The sequence below is a fragment of the Protopterus annectens genome, chromosome 17.part0 (assembly GCF_019279795.1).
Source record: "Protopterus annectens isolate FY-2018-M chromosome 17.part0, PAN1.0, whole genome shotgun sequence".
Lineage (NCBI taxonomy): Eukaryota > Metazoa > Chordata > Ceratodontiformes > Protopteridae > Protopterus > Protopterus annectens.
In genome coordinates this window covers 298,421,093-298,437,601 of record NC_056751.1, presented here as the reverse complement: position 1 = coordinate 298,437,601, position 16,509 = coordinate 298,421,093, and positions in this window count along the sequence as shown.

Below are 16,509 nucleotides of genomic sequence, written 5' to 3'. Positions count from 1 at the left end.
CCTGCAGCAACTGGAAAGACCCCAAAAGTACCTCACCAAGAGGATCAAGGGACTCAAACAGATGCCCTACGCAGTTAGGCTAAAGAAACTCCAGCTCTACTCAGATGCTTACCACCTACTCAGAGGCGATCTGTGCCTGACGTATAAAGCCATGTCCAACTCAGAATTAATGGACATGCTCCACCTCAGGAAATCCAAATCCCTTAGAGCTACACGCTCCAGGGACTTAAACCTCAGCACAGAAATAAATAAGACATGCTGGAAGGACAGATTCATATCCCAGAAGCTCCCCTCACTCTGGAACAAAATCCCAATCCATGTTAGGCAGAGTCCCTCAATGACCCTCTTCAATAGAAATCTTGACAAGTGGATGGGAGATCATAGGTTTACCCCTAGGATCTCTTCTGTGTCCCTGCTAGACAGAGGCACAGTAAACTAATCTCAAAAGGGCTATCTTCTGTGACCTACTATACAGAGGCACAGTCAACTAATCTAAAAGGGTGGCGAAAGCCAAACACACTCTGGCTAGGCTTATAAATGCCCTAGGGCAGATAGCCTAGTATCAACCTATGAAACTATGAACCTATGAACTTTTTTTCTTTGGTTGACCAATGTCCCTAAATAAAACATGATTTTAGGTTACAGGAAATCTAGACCATCTATTTTCAGTTATCTCCCTAATAACATCTGCCACTAATTTACTACAATACCTTTAGTCCAGAAAAATTGATCCAAAATATGCTTTTTATTTTCAAGCTCACTGTCATCTGAAACCAGTCTGCTTAATCTAAACAAAATGACTTTTAATAATAGTTTTTTTATGTATAATGAATAAAAGTTTTGAAAATGTAAATAAGAATTAATACATGTTTCCGTGCTATAAATGGAAGAGCTAAAATCACTATTATTTCATTAGTGCCAATAAAATGTACAAGTATCTAGTCCTGGACGGCTCAAATGTAAATGCAAATTTTAAAAAGGAAGTACTTGCATTTAAGGAATGCAATGATTCTTCAGTGTCAGTGAAGTTGCCCAAGTATTATAGTATCATAGCAAAATACTAGACTAATGACAAAAGAGGCCATTTTTAGCCTAGCCAAGTTCCCTGAAGTAAAATTTGATAGGTAATGAATCCTAAATGTTTTATGGACACTATATATTCATACATAGACAAATTATTAGAAGCTTCCTCTCTCTAGTAGAGACACATGAATGGCAGACCAGGGATATATTAGTGGTTGCCCATCCACTTGTCCAGGGAAGAACTCTGCTTCAGATGAATGGGAAGTTAGTTCCCGAGAAGGGGAGCCTCTGAGACACATTCCTATCCCTCTAGCACATTCTAGTTATGTTGCTGGTGAGGATTAGGTTCATAAATACAGTGTTTCTGATGCTAGCTGTTTTCTGCATGTGTAACAGGTCCATTAGTGCTGGATCTGAGAAGGCTTTTTAGGCTAGGCATATGTCACCTCTCAGCAGCCTGTAGGAAACTGACTATAGGAACAATGATTTGAGTCTGCACAAGACTTGTTTTCTCTGTAGACAGTCCAGTTGCTGTATATGCCTGGTGAGGCACATAAAGTAGGCACTGTATTCATTGACAGGTCTTAAGAGAGCAGGGTATGAAGGGATGATGACTTGTTTGACCCTATATTCCATACCTTTACTTATATTTTTTGCAGCATGGCATGATTTCCTCACCACAGTAGAAACATGTTGGTTAAATGCCAATTCTCTGTCTACATGTGTTCTCAAGTCCCTACAGGGTCTACTCTTAGAGTTGTATTATAAATGTGGTAGTTTACAGGGGTGGCCATCCAGCTGAAAGGTACTATAATGAACTTCTTAGCACTAAGTTTTAGGCCATGATTCTGGCACAAGATATTAGTTTGTGTCAGGCAATCTTGGAGGATATTAGAATTAGAATCTTGGGGGGAATCAATGACTCCTCCTAATTTGGAATTGTCTGCATATTTGGTTAGAGAAGTAGATGCCAAACAGTAGTGGCCCTACTTATTAGGGATGAGCTGGGTGTATGGTTTGTTTGTGTATTTATTTATAGCAGCAGAGTGGAATTTTCCACAAGGTTTCATTTTCAACCAGTAAACAAAACTAATAACAAAAGATAATAAATTATGGGTAATTTAAGGGCATTCCACAGTAGATTACATAAATTAGTAATGAAAATAGCTATACATATGAAATGAAAAACTAAGAATACAGAACAATGAGAAGAAACTACAGCATCTAGATTAAAATTGAAAACAAGCATATACTATTTATAATATGCACTCAGATATATTAATAAATTAGTCGGAGAACATATACGATGCCCACCCGGGTGTTTAAGCTGCTACTCTGTCCTACCAGTTTCCAGCTGACAGATCTATTTGAAATCAGATATAAAAGTTGTGGCTACATAGCATAATGCTAAATCTGTGAGCAAAGGTCTATATACATGAGCCAAACTTCTCCATATCCCCATACCCTGTGCTCTATAGTTGCCTGCAAAAATGTATTTCAGAGTTCAGACAGGTCTGCAATCAACAGTTCACAAATCATGGGAAAGGACAAGGGTTGTGAATAAAACAAAAAGTCTTTCACATAAGCAGAAAGACGTTTGTTGGCATTCACAATTTCAAGGAGTGACACTGACTCATAAAAGCAGATTTTCTAACTCAGAAAAGAATGGACATTACTGGAATTAAAGATAATAATTCTTTCCAAAATAACTCCGAATACCACTGAGCATTTGGTTTTGACTAAAGACTTTATCAACCTATGAAGTAAAAGGGCCCAAATGTAGTGGAAACACTTAAAGCACTGAAACTATACATTAAGGAATTGACTTTAAAAGGTCTTCAGCTACTGAAAAGTGGAGTGGTTCAACTACATTTATTGCTAAATCTAACACCCTTTTTAAATCCAGAGCTGTCAGAATTTGAGTTGGTTTGAGAAAGGGATTAGAACTCTGTTGAATAACCCAGTCTGTCATAATTTAACTTCTGAGGAAAAGTTTCCTTTAAAGTTTTTTTTAAATAAATGATGCTATCATGTGCTTTATGAGCACTGACTAAGGTAGTGTCATGTCAATTATGGATACCAATGATTATGCTACAAAAATGTTTAAATTGTTGTCCAGTTCAGATGATTATTTCAAAGAAGAAATGACCAGAATGAATAATACATACAGAACAATTAACAAGGTTTTAACCTATATGCTGTCCTATGTCATGGAACCTATAAACAATGACATTGGTAATCTCCAAATTTTGGACCCCACCCAGTTCGGGTTTGTAAAAGGCAGATCATGTCTCATAAACCTGATAGACTTCTTTGAAGCGGTCATCAAAGCCGTAGATGAGAGTAAGGTGGTTCACACAGCCTATCTAGATCTCACCAAGGCTTTCAACACCATCCCCCCACTCTGGAATTATAGATAAACTCACTAAACTAGGTATAAATCCCTATGTCACAAGATGAGTTGCCAACTGGCTCACTGACAGAACCCACACTGTGAAAGTAGCAGACTCCAAATGCAACTTCAGACCAGTGACAAGTGGAGGACCACAGGGTTCAGTTCTGGGTCCTCTCCTGTTTGGTATCTACTTCTCTGAAGTACAGGCTAACACAGAAGGTCTTTGGCTAATGAAGTTCGCAGATGACTGCAAACTAGAAGCCATAATCAAAACTCCTAACGATTTGGACATCCTACAAAAGGGCCTCACTGAGACAGATGCCTGTTGTTAAAGCCATGGCATCAAGCTCAATGCCAAAAAGTGCACTGTCATCCCTTTTGGTAAAAACTCTGTACCCATGAACTGCAACATAGGTGGGAGTCTACTTAACACCAAAAGTCTGATAAGAGACATTGGGACACAGGTGGACAGTAGTCTCTCCTTTGATAATCACATCACCACAGTAGTCAGGAAATCCTTCTACGTGGCACACCTCATCACAAAAGGTTTCTCATCCATGAAAAAAAATAGGTAATTGTTCCCCTCTACTCTTCACTCATTAGACCCATTATAGAGTACAATGCCACTTTTGGTATGTACCTCACAAGACATCTACAACAATTGGAAAGGCCGCAGACATACCTCACAAAGAGGATTACTGGCCTCAAACAGATACCCTATGCAGACCGTCTAAAAAAACTCCAGCTTTACTCCATTGCATATCACCTGCTCAGAGGCAATTTCTGCCTAACATACAAAGCTATGTCAAACCCAGAGCTGTTGGACATGCTCCACTTAAAGAAATCCCAATCCCTCCGAGCTACATGCTCTAGGGACCTAAACCTTGTCACCACAATAAACAGAACATGCTGGAAGGATAGATTCCTGTCCCAGAGATTTCTCATACTCTGGAACAAACTACCTATCTATATCAAACAAAGCTGCTCATTAGCACTGTTCAAGAAAAATATTGATGATTGGATGGGAGATAGGAAATTCACCCCGGGGATCACTTCTGTGGCTCTGCTCGACAGGGGCACAGGAAAATAATTTCCTTGGGTAGCAAAAGCCAGGGTACCTTTTTGGCTAGGCTTATATAGGCCCTAGGGCCAATAGCCTAGTACCTACCTATGAACCTATGGGGTATATCACAATAAGTTTATATCCTTTGTAAGGCTCTCAACCTGTAATACTTTCCTTTTTTGGTATACTCAACTTCATACATACTTGCCAAACCACCTTTTTAAGTATGATAATAGTAGCTACCAATTCCAAAACAGATCCTTTGTTTCTAGTAATGGATGAAGCAGTAAAGCTCATTTTAAGTATAATACCATCTTCTGTTAAGGATACTTTTAATTGTTTTGGACAAACTAAAAGTCTTAGACATTAATTCTGAAAGGGTATTAGTGTTGTGGATATTAATGATTTTCATGACTTTGTACCCCAAGATGAAGGAATTTTATTTGTAAAAAGAATGTATTAACTGAGGAAAAAGTGGTTGACTTATTCAGAGAATGAATGATGACTGCTTTATTAGAATATTAGAAAATAGCATTTTACTGTTTCGGAAGAGATTATGTAATTAGATGAAGTAGCAGTGGAAACTGCTATGATTCCCATTTTTCATGAATTCTGTCATTGCAAAATGTGAGAATAGATTTTTAGAAGGTTGTCACTTCTCTAGTACAAAGTTTTACATTCATTTTATTGAAAATGTACTGCTAGTATGGTGGGGGGGTGCAGACATATTTAACGAGTTTTTGGAATATGTGAATAAAACTGTATTATTTGTTATACAGATCTATACTGATTTTCACCAGTACAATGAAAAAAAACCCGTAACAAATATTACATATATTAAGCACAAATCGGTGCAGGTAGGATAAAGGTCCAAAGCCCTGTCTACAGCCTAGATAACCTGAGTTTAACTAGAGGCACCAGTACTTGATGGCACAGACAGATAGGAAGGGTATCCCATCCTGGGGATGAGGGATGGTGTTTTTTACCCAGTTTTCACCACAGTTCCAATATTAAGGCCACACTGAAGAGCAGAAGCTCGTCATGCAATTTAGAGGTGGGGGCTGTTTTAAGAGGATGTAGGCATGGCTGCACAAACCAGTGATGGTAGGACCTGTTGGCACATGTTGGGGAGCTTGCATATGTAGATTGAGGGGGGTCTAGGCAACCATCACAGTGACATCAATGCTTACATCACTACAAGGGGGATGTCAGGTTCACAAAAATGAAAATGTTCCCATTTTCAGAATGATCATACAAAGCACCCTTCTACCTACCTGGGTAATGGGCCCTTAAAGACTTGATGTTCAGTAGGCAAGGGGAAAAATAATTAATTCTCTAATCCCTAACTTAGTTGAATGCATTCATTTGAACCTGTAAAACTTAACAGATCAAGACAAATTTATTCTCATAACTCAGCTATTTTTCTCTATATTGTTTCCATATTCTTCTACATTTTATCCTTCGTCTCAACATATTTCTAAATATTGATCTTGTATCAGTTTATCAGACTGTCTTTATTCATACACCAGTGGAGTCATCAACTGACAAACTTGGTCTACAAAATTTTCTTATCTGTTCTGGATTCAAATATTTCTAGCTTGTCCATCAACTGAACTACATCTGCTTTACTGGGGACGACATTAACTCACATTTCTAATAATCGCTCTTTTGTAACTGTCGTCATAATAATTTCAGCTTTCTCAATTTCAGTATTTTAGTTACTTACATTTGTGCATTGTACCCTAACAGGCACAATGTATGAGATATCATCACTTCGTGTTGTACTGCTCCTTGCATTAGGTCTGTCAACTCAAGTTTGAAATCCTGTAGCATCCTCATTCTGAAATCTCCAACATTTAAAAGTTGCATTAGAGAGCATAAAACTTAGTGTGTGTGTGTGTGTGTGTGTGTGTGTGTGTGTGTGTGTGTGTGTGTGTGTGTGTGTGTGTGTGTGTGTGTGTGTGTGTGCATGTGTGTATGGTGTATAAACTAATTATGGAAATACATCCAAGGAAAAATTAAAAACTTCCTTGAGTTAGATGCACACCTCACTAACTGACATACCAAAGACCATGTAGAGGGGATATATTTCAACATCTAGAAGTTATCGTCTCATTATTTGGGAATAGCTGTTAGAAGTTACAGCTGAGCAGTTAGTAGGGAAAGTCATAGACATTAAAAGAGTTCCCACAGAGGTTTGAAGATAAGTTTGTTCCTTGTCACCTGAAGCTATGTAATCATATAATGGAGAAGAATAAGATAGCACAATTATGGAAATAGACTGTTGTAGCATTAATTTATAAGAAAATATGACCTCACTCTGGCATTCTTCTATGGGCAGATTTCTATTTTAAGCCATAAACCTAAATCATTTATGGCAGTATTGGCAGCTAGTGTGACTTGAGGCCTTCCAAAATTGATTGGCCTCCTTTAGAATGGGTTTGTAATGGTCAGCAAACATTTGATAATATATTGATGGCACAAATGCTTATGCATTGGGCTAAAACTGAAAAGAAGCATTTAATGGTGGTTTGCTTAGATGTTGAGAAGGCCTGTTATAGAGTGGGATTACATTAGTTGACAAGGATTCTGCTAGTCATATGGGTTTTAATGCAACATTTATTCATTTGATCATATCTGTCTGTTAGGAGTCAGAGGCCAGGGTAAAGACCCATACATGTTTGACTTTTCCTTTATGGTTTAGCAGGAGAATATAACAGAGATGCCCGATGGCACCAGTTTTGTTTGTGATCTGTCTTGAAGCACTGGCAACTTAAGTAGGGAAGTTTGCCCTAAGTGGTTATGGGGTGAGGGAGGATGAGAAGTATATGGTATAATGATTTCTTGATATGCTTAACCCACCCATTGGTAGATGTGCCAGTTTTATTTAAACCCTTGGAATTGTTTGGGAAATTCCCTGGATATAAAATGAATGGCTCAGAAACAATGGCAGTGGCTGTGAATAATGCTAATTCAGATTCCTTAAGGCTCATTATGCTTAGTTGTGTAAATCTTCCCATCTGAAGTACTTGGAATTCTGGATAGGAGCTATAGCAGAGGCCTCTTTAAATAAAATTTAGGAAGAATTTACAAAAAGGCAAAACAATGCATTTAGAAATTAGAGAAATTAGAAGCCACTAGAACATGTATTAGACCAGAGAGAATAAGCTCTTAATTTCTTGTGATGCCAGTATTATTTTATGTTTCAAGAATTCCCATTTAACCTCAACTATATTCTGTTTAAATGTGATGATTAATGGGACAGAGAGAAGCCTGTAGTAGGGTGGAAGAAATTCGTCTTATCAAGGGAAGTGGGAGATTTAAAATGTCCCAGATCCTCAATTATGTTTTCAGGTGACTTGGATCAGGTTCTGTATATTTACTGAGTATAAGGGCTTATAATGTTAGGTGGAAAAGATTAACCTTAAGGACTAGTAAGAATTCTTTGCAATTTGAGAAAGTTATAGTTTTGGGGTACTATATGAGAAAGAAGGAACCATCCTATGAAATTAGGTATTCCATTTATGTGCTGAAGTCATTATGTATTGAACAAGACCCGAGATCTTGGCTGAATCTTTAGATGCTAGTTGGCTACAGTAGACCTGGGTGGGAAGGTGAGGATGGCTTAAGAACATTGTTAGGAACTGGGAAATAAGTAATCTTTTGGGAGTAACTTTTATGGTTAGAATATTGGCTACCTGGCAGTATGTCTTTCACAAGCACTGGTTGAAAGTTATACTAAAACTGGAATTTGAAGGGATGATATATACAGTAAAGTAGATAGTTATGACTGATTAGTTAAAAAAAAAACCTTCAAGGCTGTTTTTATAATATTAGAACTGAGACAGGAAACACACACATTGAAAGAACTAATTAAATTGTGTAAGGACACGAAAGATGTATATTTTTCATATCCAAATCACTTAGATAACTATTTATTTCATTATCATTTGTACCCTGCAAAGTGTTCTGTTAATTTCAGTTTTTGATAATACGTATGAAAAATTTATGCCACTAACATGAAGTCTCTAGTTAACTGGTCAGCACATCTATTTGAAAATCTTGAAGTCACTCTCTGCACAAGTTGTTGCTGTAGTCTAACAGCTAAAACTGTATGGCATTCAATGGGAGTGAGAAAATATCTTTTAATGCTTTCCTATAAAACTGCAGCTTCCTATCAGTGTATCAATATTCTTCTGAAATGTTTGCATTTGTGATATAAACTTTTCATCCCCTTTGAATACTTCTCTCTCCTTCACTAACATTCAGCTGCATATATTTTCACTTATGCCACCAAACACACTTAAGCCTATTCAAGAACAGTATAGCAGTTTGCTGGAGCAACCCATTTCCCCTTCTTCCACCCCCAAACCAATCAACAAATCCTTGTTGTTTCGAATATAAGAAAAAGCACTAGTGTTTCTCCATGTTGTCCCACTCTATTACTGCTAATATACAGTGAAGTGGGGGTGTGGTCCAAGAAAAGAAAAACAGGGTATGTCTTGACTGTTTCCATTATACACACACATATATATATGTATGTGTGTGTGTGTGTGTGTGTGTGTGTGTGTGTGTGTGTGTGTATATATATATATATATATATATATATATATATATATATAGTCTTTAGCTGTAAATATCTTGCCTATTCTTGAATACGACTAAGGTCTCCTTGAATAATATGCATATGTGTGTTAACTCATCCGCTTTTACCAGTGACATATTGGTAAGACTCATAACTCCTGCCTATAGCCTCATATATTTTCTGATGCTTGATACAAGCATAGTCCACCAGCCCCAATTAAACTCAGTCACATTTATTATGGTGTCTAACTTAAGCTAGTTGCAGGCCATGTCCCTGAGGTTTGGCAAATATCTGTAGTTGAAACCCCCCACAAAGGGTACCCTACCACAGATCTCAGGAATTATACACCCATCAGCTAATTTGCAAGGTCTATGACTGTATTATATCTTACCTCTTACATTACAATATTAAAAACCTCAAACAACTGGACCCTCATCTGTTTTGTCAAGAACAAATCATGTCTACTCAACTTAGTAAATTTCTTTGAGAAAATTTAGAAAGTAAGAAAGCTACCAGTGGAGTACCATAGGACTCAGACCTGGAACCCCTCCTTTTGGTGTATACTTTTTTTTTTATCAGTATTCCACAAATCCTGGTCTGTGGCTAATCAAAGTTACTAAAGACAGCAAGGTGCATGTTATCATTCATTCCCTCGATACAGAAGCACTATAGCAAGAGCAATTTCTTACCACCCAATGGTGTACAGGGAAATATATCAGACTAAATGTAAAAAACTACAGCACTGTCTCCTGTGGAAAACACCCTTCATCTACAACTTACAACACAGCCATTACCCCTTTCCACATGGACATGGTAGGAATGAATCTCAGTACTTGGGTCCACAGTTCCCTCACTCCAGACTACCCTGTCGCAATAGTAATTAGAAATTTCTTCTATCTAGCACGACTGATTTCCAAATTAAAACTTTGTCCACTCATAGTTGCTTTTTAAGGAAATGTCAAGCCTCAAACGCTTTCAAAATAACAAAACAGAATCCAGATGATGCAAAGCCACTACTGCTCAATGCTCAGAGCCGTAACAAAAATCTCCTCTCCCTACAAGCTCACCTTACCCTGGAAATCATAAATATATGCATCATTACAGATATCTGGCTCAAGGCCATTGAGAGCACCCCATCAGTGCAGGATTTGAAGAAATAGCACACATTCAGACCCAACTCACTAGATGAAAGCACTAAAGGCAAAGGTGCCTTCATATCTGTAAAAAAAAAACACTTCACCTCTTGATGAGTTAGACAAGATAACAATCTGGATCTCCTCCACATCCAACATACCATTAATAAGACCCCTTATCTTGACAAGTTATAGCTAACTAGGAGATTTATACATCCTCTAATAAGCATTCCCAGAGATTTCCAGACCATCAATACAAACTCTCTTGACCAGTTAGCTCACATACCAACAAGGGGCAACAGTTAATGGAGGGGTAGTTAAGTCTTCTAGGAAAATGGTGCTCGGCTTAAATCCATAGGAACTCCATACTAGTTAGGTTGGAGTGATGGGATGAGGAGGACACAGTGTGGTCCTATGATTAGCTGGCTAAATTCAACATTTGCTTCCAGCTCAATGACTCTACTGCTTGTAAGGAATCTTTTACTGCAAAATTCTGTGCACATTTGAATAGCTGCATACATGTAGCTGTTACCCTCTAAAGCGAATACAATATCTAATTTAAAAATAAACTGCAGTGGTGGAAGTCAAATATAAACAGGCTCTATAATAAAAGAAAAAAATCCCAATGCACATAAAAATAACTTTCAAGATGCAAAAAAGCTCTTGCTTAATTTAACATGGAACTCTACACCCTAATTAAATCAATCAAACCTAGATATGAGGTAAAAATTGTCACCCAGAATAAGGACAACCATAAAGCTTTCTTAACCTTAAAACAATAACCGGCACTGTGCAGAGATAATAGTAAATAATACCACATACTCAGGCTCAGAGGACCTAACTAATCTATTAGTGGATAATTTTACTTTTAATTTCACCTCCTCTCCCTTTCTACATTCCCATATTCTCATACCCATATCTCAACAATCATCAAATCTCCCATGAACATATCCTAAAGGCACTATCCAAGGCCAAGAACATTGTTTCTATGGAGCAGGATAACATATCAAGCTGCTTACTGACCAGCCTGTAACAAGATCTGTCAGACCCCTCCCACAGAGGTTATTCAATGTCAGCCTCCAAACAAGCATGGTGGCAGATGACTGGAGGACAACAACTGTCATCTCTTTGCCCAAAGGTGGGGAATCAATAAATCCAGGAAATTATAGACCCATACATCTGACCACCCTCATCTGTATGGCTATGGAAAGGATTTTTATAGAATTAATAAATAAAAACACAGGTTACCTAGAAACTCTCAACACAAGCCAGTTAAGGGCATAGCCTGCCTACTTAACCTGGTTCACTTATCCAATAAACCAAGGTAAAAACAAACAAGGTAACCAACAAATAGCATACGGCACCAGGACTTCACGGATCTTCACGGAAGTATATCCACAGGAAATGCCAAAATCTTGCTTAGTGCTGCTTATTGAAGAAAGGGTACTTCCACGTTTTTTCTGTGTAAACGCACTTTATTGTAAAACGTTTTCGCCTCAGTAACAACAGAGGCTTCATCAGACAACGAAAACACCAGTAGCAATCAATTTAAACCTGTAAAAAGGAAATGATGTCATTTCCTTCGGAATCTTCATTCCATTTTACTATAAATCAAATACACTTTCTTGTATACCATATCAACATCTATAATTCACATAAAAGTGTACTAAAATTCACCCTATCATAGGATGGTTTTAATTTAATAAAATATATATTTATTAAAAGTTATATAAAGGACATGTATATAAACGAACCATTAATAGGAACATTAAATAAGAAACTGACCAACTCTCATTGATATACAGAGAAACATGACCTCACCATAAAATTTAAAAATGTAAAAGTGATACATTGAAGTATCATAACCATAACTGTGTTATTTATACACATTTTTCTACGTAGAGCAAATTTCCCTTTCTTAACCTATATTTTAAAAAAGGTTCAGACAACAAAAAAAGTCATAAAAGGTGGTGAAACCACTACCTTAAATAACTTTTATATTTCAGTACTGCCAGAATATTACATGCCTCATTCAGCCCTGGGTAAGAATAGGCATCCAACAATAATTGCCATTCCAAACAATGTATAAAAGAGAAAATCATTCCTAAGGGTTTAAGGAGTTCATTTGCCCCTACAGGGCTATTCCAGGACATCACATTTATTAACGAACTGTCTAGCCTTTTTGATAAGCAAGGACTAGAACTACTGGAGTTAATGGTACAACACTATTCAAGGCAGATTGACGCCTTACTGGTTGAAACTAGTGAACTGGATGATAAAATCAAAGCGGACTCTAATTTTGTGAGGTATAAATACGATTACAATCGTATTTTCCAAAGCATTGATGCGTTGTTGGTGAAATTCAAATCTAATAAAAACAAAAAATTGATTAGAGATAGGCAAGCATATTCTAGTCATCTTGCATATCCTAACCTACATAAATCTATCAATAGGAATAACTTGCAACTTGTGCAGGGCACCAACAACACAAATGATAATATTAGAGTGACTGCACCTCTTGCCTGTGATGACTTACCTGATGGAAGTAATTACGACTTTGATATTACGGATGATGATCCGTTGTCTCAGGAACCGAGAAGGAGTAGTAGGATCCGAGACAATTACAATAATCAAGGGAACCGTCCTAATTATAGAGGCCAACAGAAGCCTTTTTTAGGACGGAAGTACCACCAGAGGCAGAACAACAAGAACAAATCCAAATAGACTTTAATGACGGATGTACTGAGATGCTTCCGTCTGTACCAACTGTCCTGACTAACACCAAAGGGGACTTTAAAGTCTATAATTTTTCTAATATACATATTGAAAGTGAATTGATTGATTTGTTAGCCTTTGGTTTATCCTTTGTTCCTGACCAAAGTGTTTATCTTCCTAAGGTTCTCACAGATTTGAAATGCTTTGTTCGTAGTTTGAATCTCAAAGTGTTACTTCAGGGTGAATTACCTAATGATAAACCTAGCTTTAAAATGCGGAGTGTTTTCAATCCTCCCTTACATCCTTCTCTTCACATGTTTGAATGTGCTTGTGAATTAGATTTAAGGCAGCTTTTTGAAAACTTGAAATGGTTTGATAATAAGTGTAACATCTCGCGTGATCAAAGAATTGGTCTGAGAAATTTACGAGACATGCCGATCAGGGTGATCAAACCTGACAAGGGTGGAGGGCTTGTCATTTTTGACAAAGAAGATTACAATTCTAGGATGTTAACAGTCCTTAACTCCCCTGCATATGACACCTCATCGTTAAATGAGATGTCTGGGCAGCACAATAAAATTAAAGGGTATTTCAGAGATCTCTTTATTGATGGGTGGATCGATATTGATACCTTTAATTTTATAAACATCTCTTTTCCTAGGATCCCAATTATGTTTGGGATCCCAAAAATTCACAAAAACTTGCTAGACCCACCAATGCGGGCCTTGATTGATGGAAGAAACTCAATCACCCACCCTTGTGCTAGAGTAGTGGATCACATTATTTCAAAGTACCTTAAGCTTATTCCTCAGATATGTAGAGACTCATGGTCCTTTCTTCAATCTATCGACAACATCCCCTTCGATGTGTCTCTTAACTTTTTAACAATAGATGTTGTGGATTTATATACATCTATCCCACATCAAGAGGCTATCGAATAGGTTGACTTAATGTTGTCAAATTTAAAGGCCCCTAGGGATGAGATTGTAGTGGTCACACAACTCTTAGACATTGTTTTGTCTTCTAATTTCTTTATTTTAAAAAATTGCCATTACTTACAAAAAAGAGGTATTGCTATGGGCTCCCCCTGTGGAGGTAGTGTAGCAAACTTAGTAGTTGCATACTGGGAGAACACCTACCTCTTTAATAATACTGCATATCAAAGGTCAATAAGATTTTACACTCGGTTTTTGGATGATGTGTTTATCCTTCTTGATGGTGGTGAAGAAACTGCTACTAACTTAATTAAGTATATGAATGATTCATCTACTTTTTTAAAATTCACTCATCAATTTTCAACCAGAGAAATTGATTATCTTGATGTTAAACTGGTTAAAGATGTTGTTAACCACCAGTATTTGTCAAGTATCTTCAGGAAAGCCACCTATTGTAATGGCTTCCTCCATTTTGATAGCAACCACCCATGGAAACAGAGGAAGTCAATTGTTAAAGGTCAGCTAGTTCGAGCTGTCCGCATGTGTAACACCACTGAAGCCTTTGACATTGAGTGTTTAAATCTCAAGACCATGTTTTTAAATAGAGGGTACCCTATTGAGTTTATTGATGGTCTAATTGATGAAGTCTCTCTTAAGAGAGAGAATGGTTTCTATAAACCCCTTCTCTTACAACGGAAAGTGGATATTACTATCACAAGTGGTCCGGAACTGGGAAGCCACACACCACCCTTGAACCTCTTGGAGGATCAAGTTGTTCTTGATGAATTAATTATTACACAAAAAACTACTAGAGTTGATTTTAAGTCTAGTCTTGTAATTACATACAACAGACATGTTAATGCTATTTGTTCAATCATTAAGAAAAATTGGCATTTCATTTTGAATAACTCCCAGTTAATTGAGATCTTGGGCTTACAACCTTCTTTTGTATTCAAGAGGGGCAACAATTTAAAAGAACTTTTAAAATCAAGAGAAGGACCAGTATCTTTTCATTCTAGACAAAATGGTACCTTCACTTGTAGTATGTGTAATTGGTGCAAACTTTTAAAAGTTGGGTGTTCTTTTTCAGTTAATGGTAATAAATACACCATCAAACATAAGATCACCTGTAATACTAAATCTGTGGTGTACCTCGTGCTTTGTAACTGTTGCCCTGCATTTTATGTTGGTAAGACGGACCGTAGACTACGGGACCGTATTTACCAACATAATTATGCTATAAGAAACAAAAAGGGCGATAATGCCCTTTCTAAACATATTTTAAACCATACTGGGCACAGTTTTTGTTTTATGGGAATAGACTGTGTAAATGTGGGCATCAGAGGTGGGCCACAACCTCTTTTACTTGAAATTAGAGAATTGGAATGGCAATTATTGTTGGATGCCTTTTCTTACCCAGGGCTGAATGAGGCATGTAATATTCTGGCAGTACTGAAATATAAAAGTTATTTAAGGTAGTGGTTTCACCACCTTTTATGACTTTTTTTGTTGTCTGAACCTTTTTTAAAATATAGGTTAAGAAAGGGAAATTTGCTCTACGTAGAAAAATGTGTATAAATAACACAGTTATGGTTATGATACTTCAATGTATCACTTTTACATTTTTAAATTTTATGGTGAGGTCATGTTTCTCTGTATATCAATGAGAGTTGGTCAGTTTCTTATTTAATGTTCCTATTAATGGTTCGTTTATATACATGTCCTTTATATAACTTTTAATATATATATATTTTATTAAATTAAAACCATCCTATGATAGGGTGAATTTTAGTACACTTTTATGTGAATTATAGATGTTGATATGGTATACAAGAAAGTGTATTTGATTTATAGTAAAATGGAATGAAGATTCCGAAGGAAATGACATCATTTCCTTTTTACAGGTTTAAATTGATTGCTACTGGTGTTTTCGTTGTCTGATGAAGCCTCTGTTGTTACTGAGGCGAAAACGTTTTACAATAAAGTGCGTTTACACAGAAAAAACGTGGAAGTACCCTTTCTTCAATAAGCAGCACTAAGCAAGATTTTGGCATTTCCTGTGGATATACTTCCGTGAAGATCCGTGAAGTCCTGGTGCCGTATGCTATTTGTTGGTTCCCTGGTTCACTTATCCAAGTAGGTTGCAGAAGCAATGGATAAGCAAAAATCAGTACAAACTACATATACAGACCTTGCAAACTCATTTGACACCACTCCATACTCAGGTGTTGCAGATAAACAATCCTAGTTACATGTTAATCGCTATATAACTCACTGGACAGCAAACTGGAACACAAACAGAACCCAGGAAATAAGGATGGGTTGCTCTAACTCCTCCAAAAGACCTGCTACTAGTGGTGTACCCCAGGGCTCAGACCTTCAGTCTCTCCTCTTTGGCATTTACTTATAAGAGATAAAGGTTACTGTTTTTCAAGATGGCTGCACACTAATCAACAGCTTAATTTCAGCTCTCACAGTTTGAAAAAAGAAATTGATTGATAAGGGCCAGTAATTCTGCCTGGTTTAGTAAAATTCAGTTACTGACTAGTAAGTACACTGCCTGGATGCCAGCAAAGAAAAAATTCAGAGAGTCATAGGATCATAGGAAGTTGCTAGGCTAACGGCCCTGGGGTCTTTACAAGCCTAGCCAAGAGTTTGTC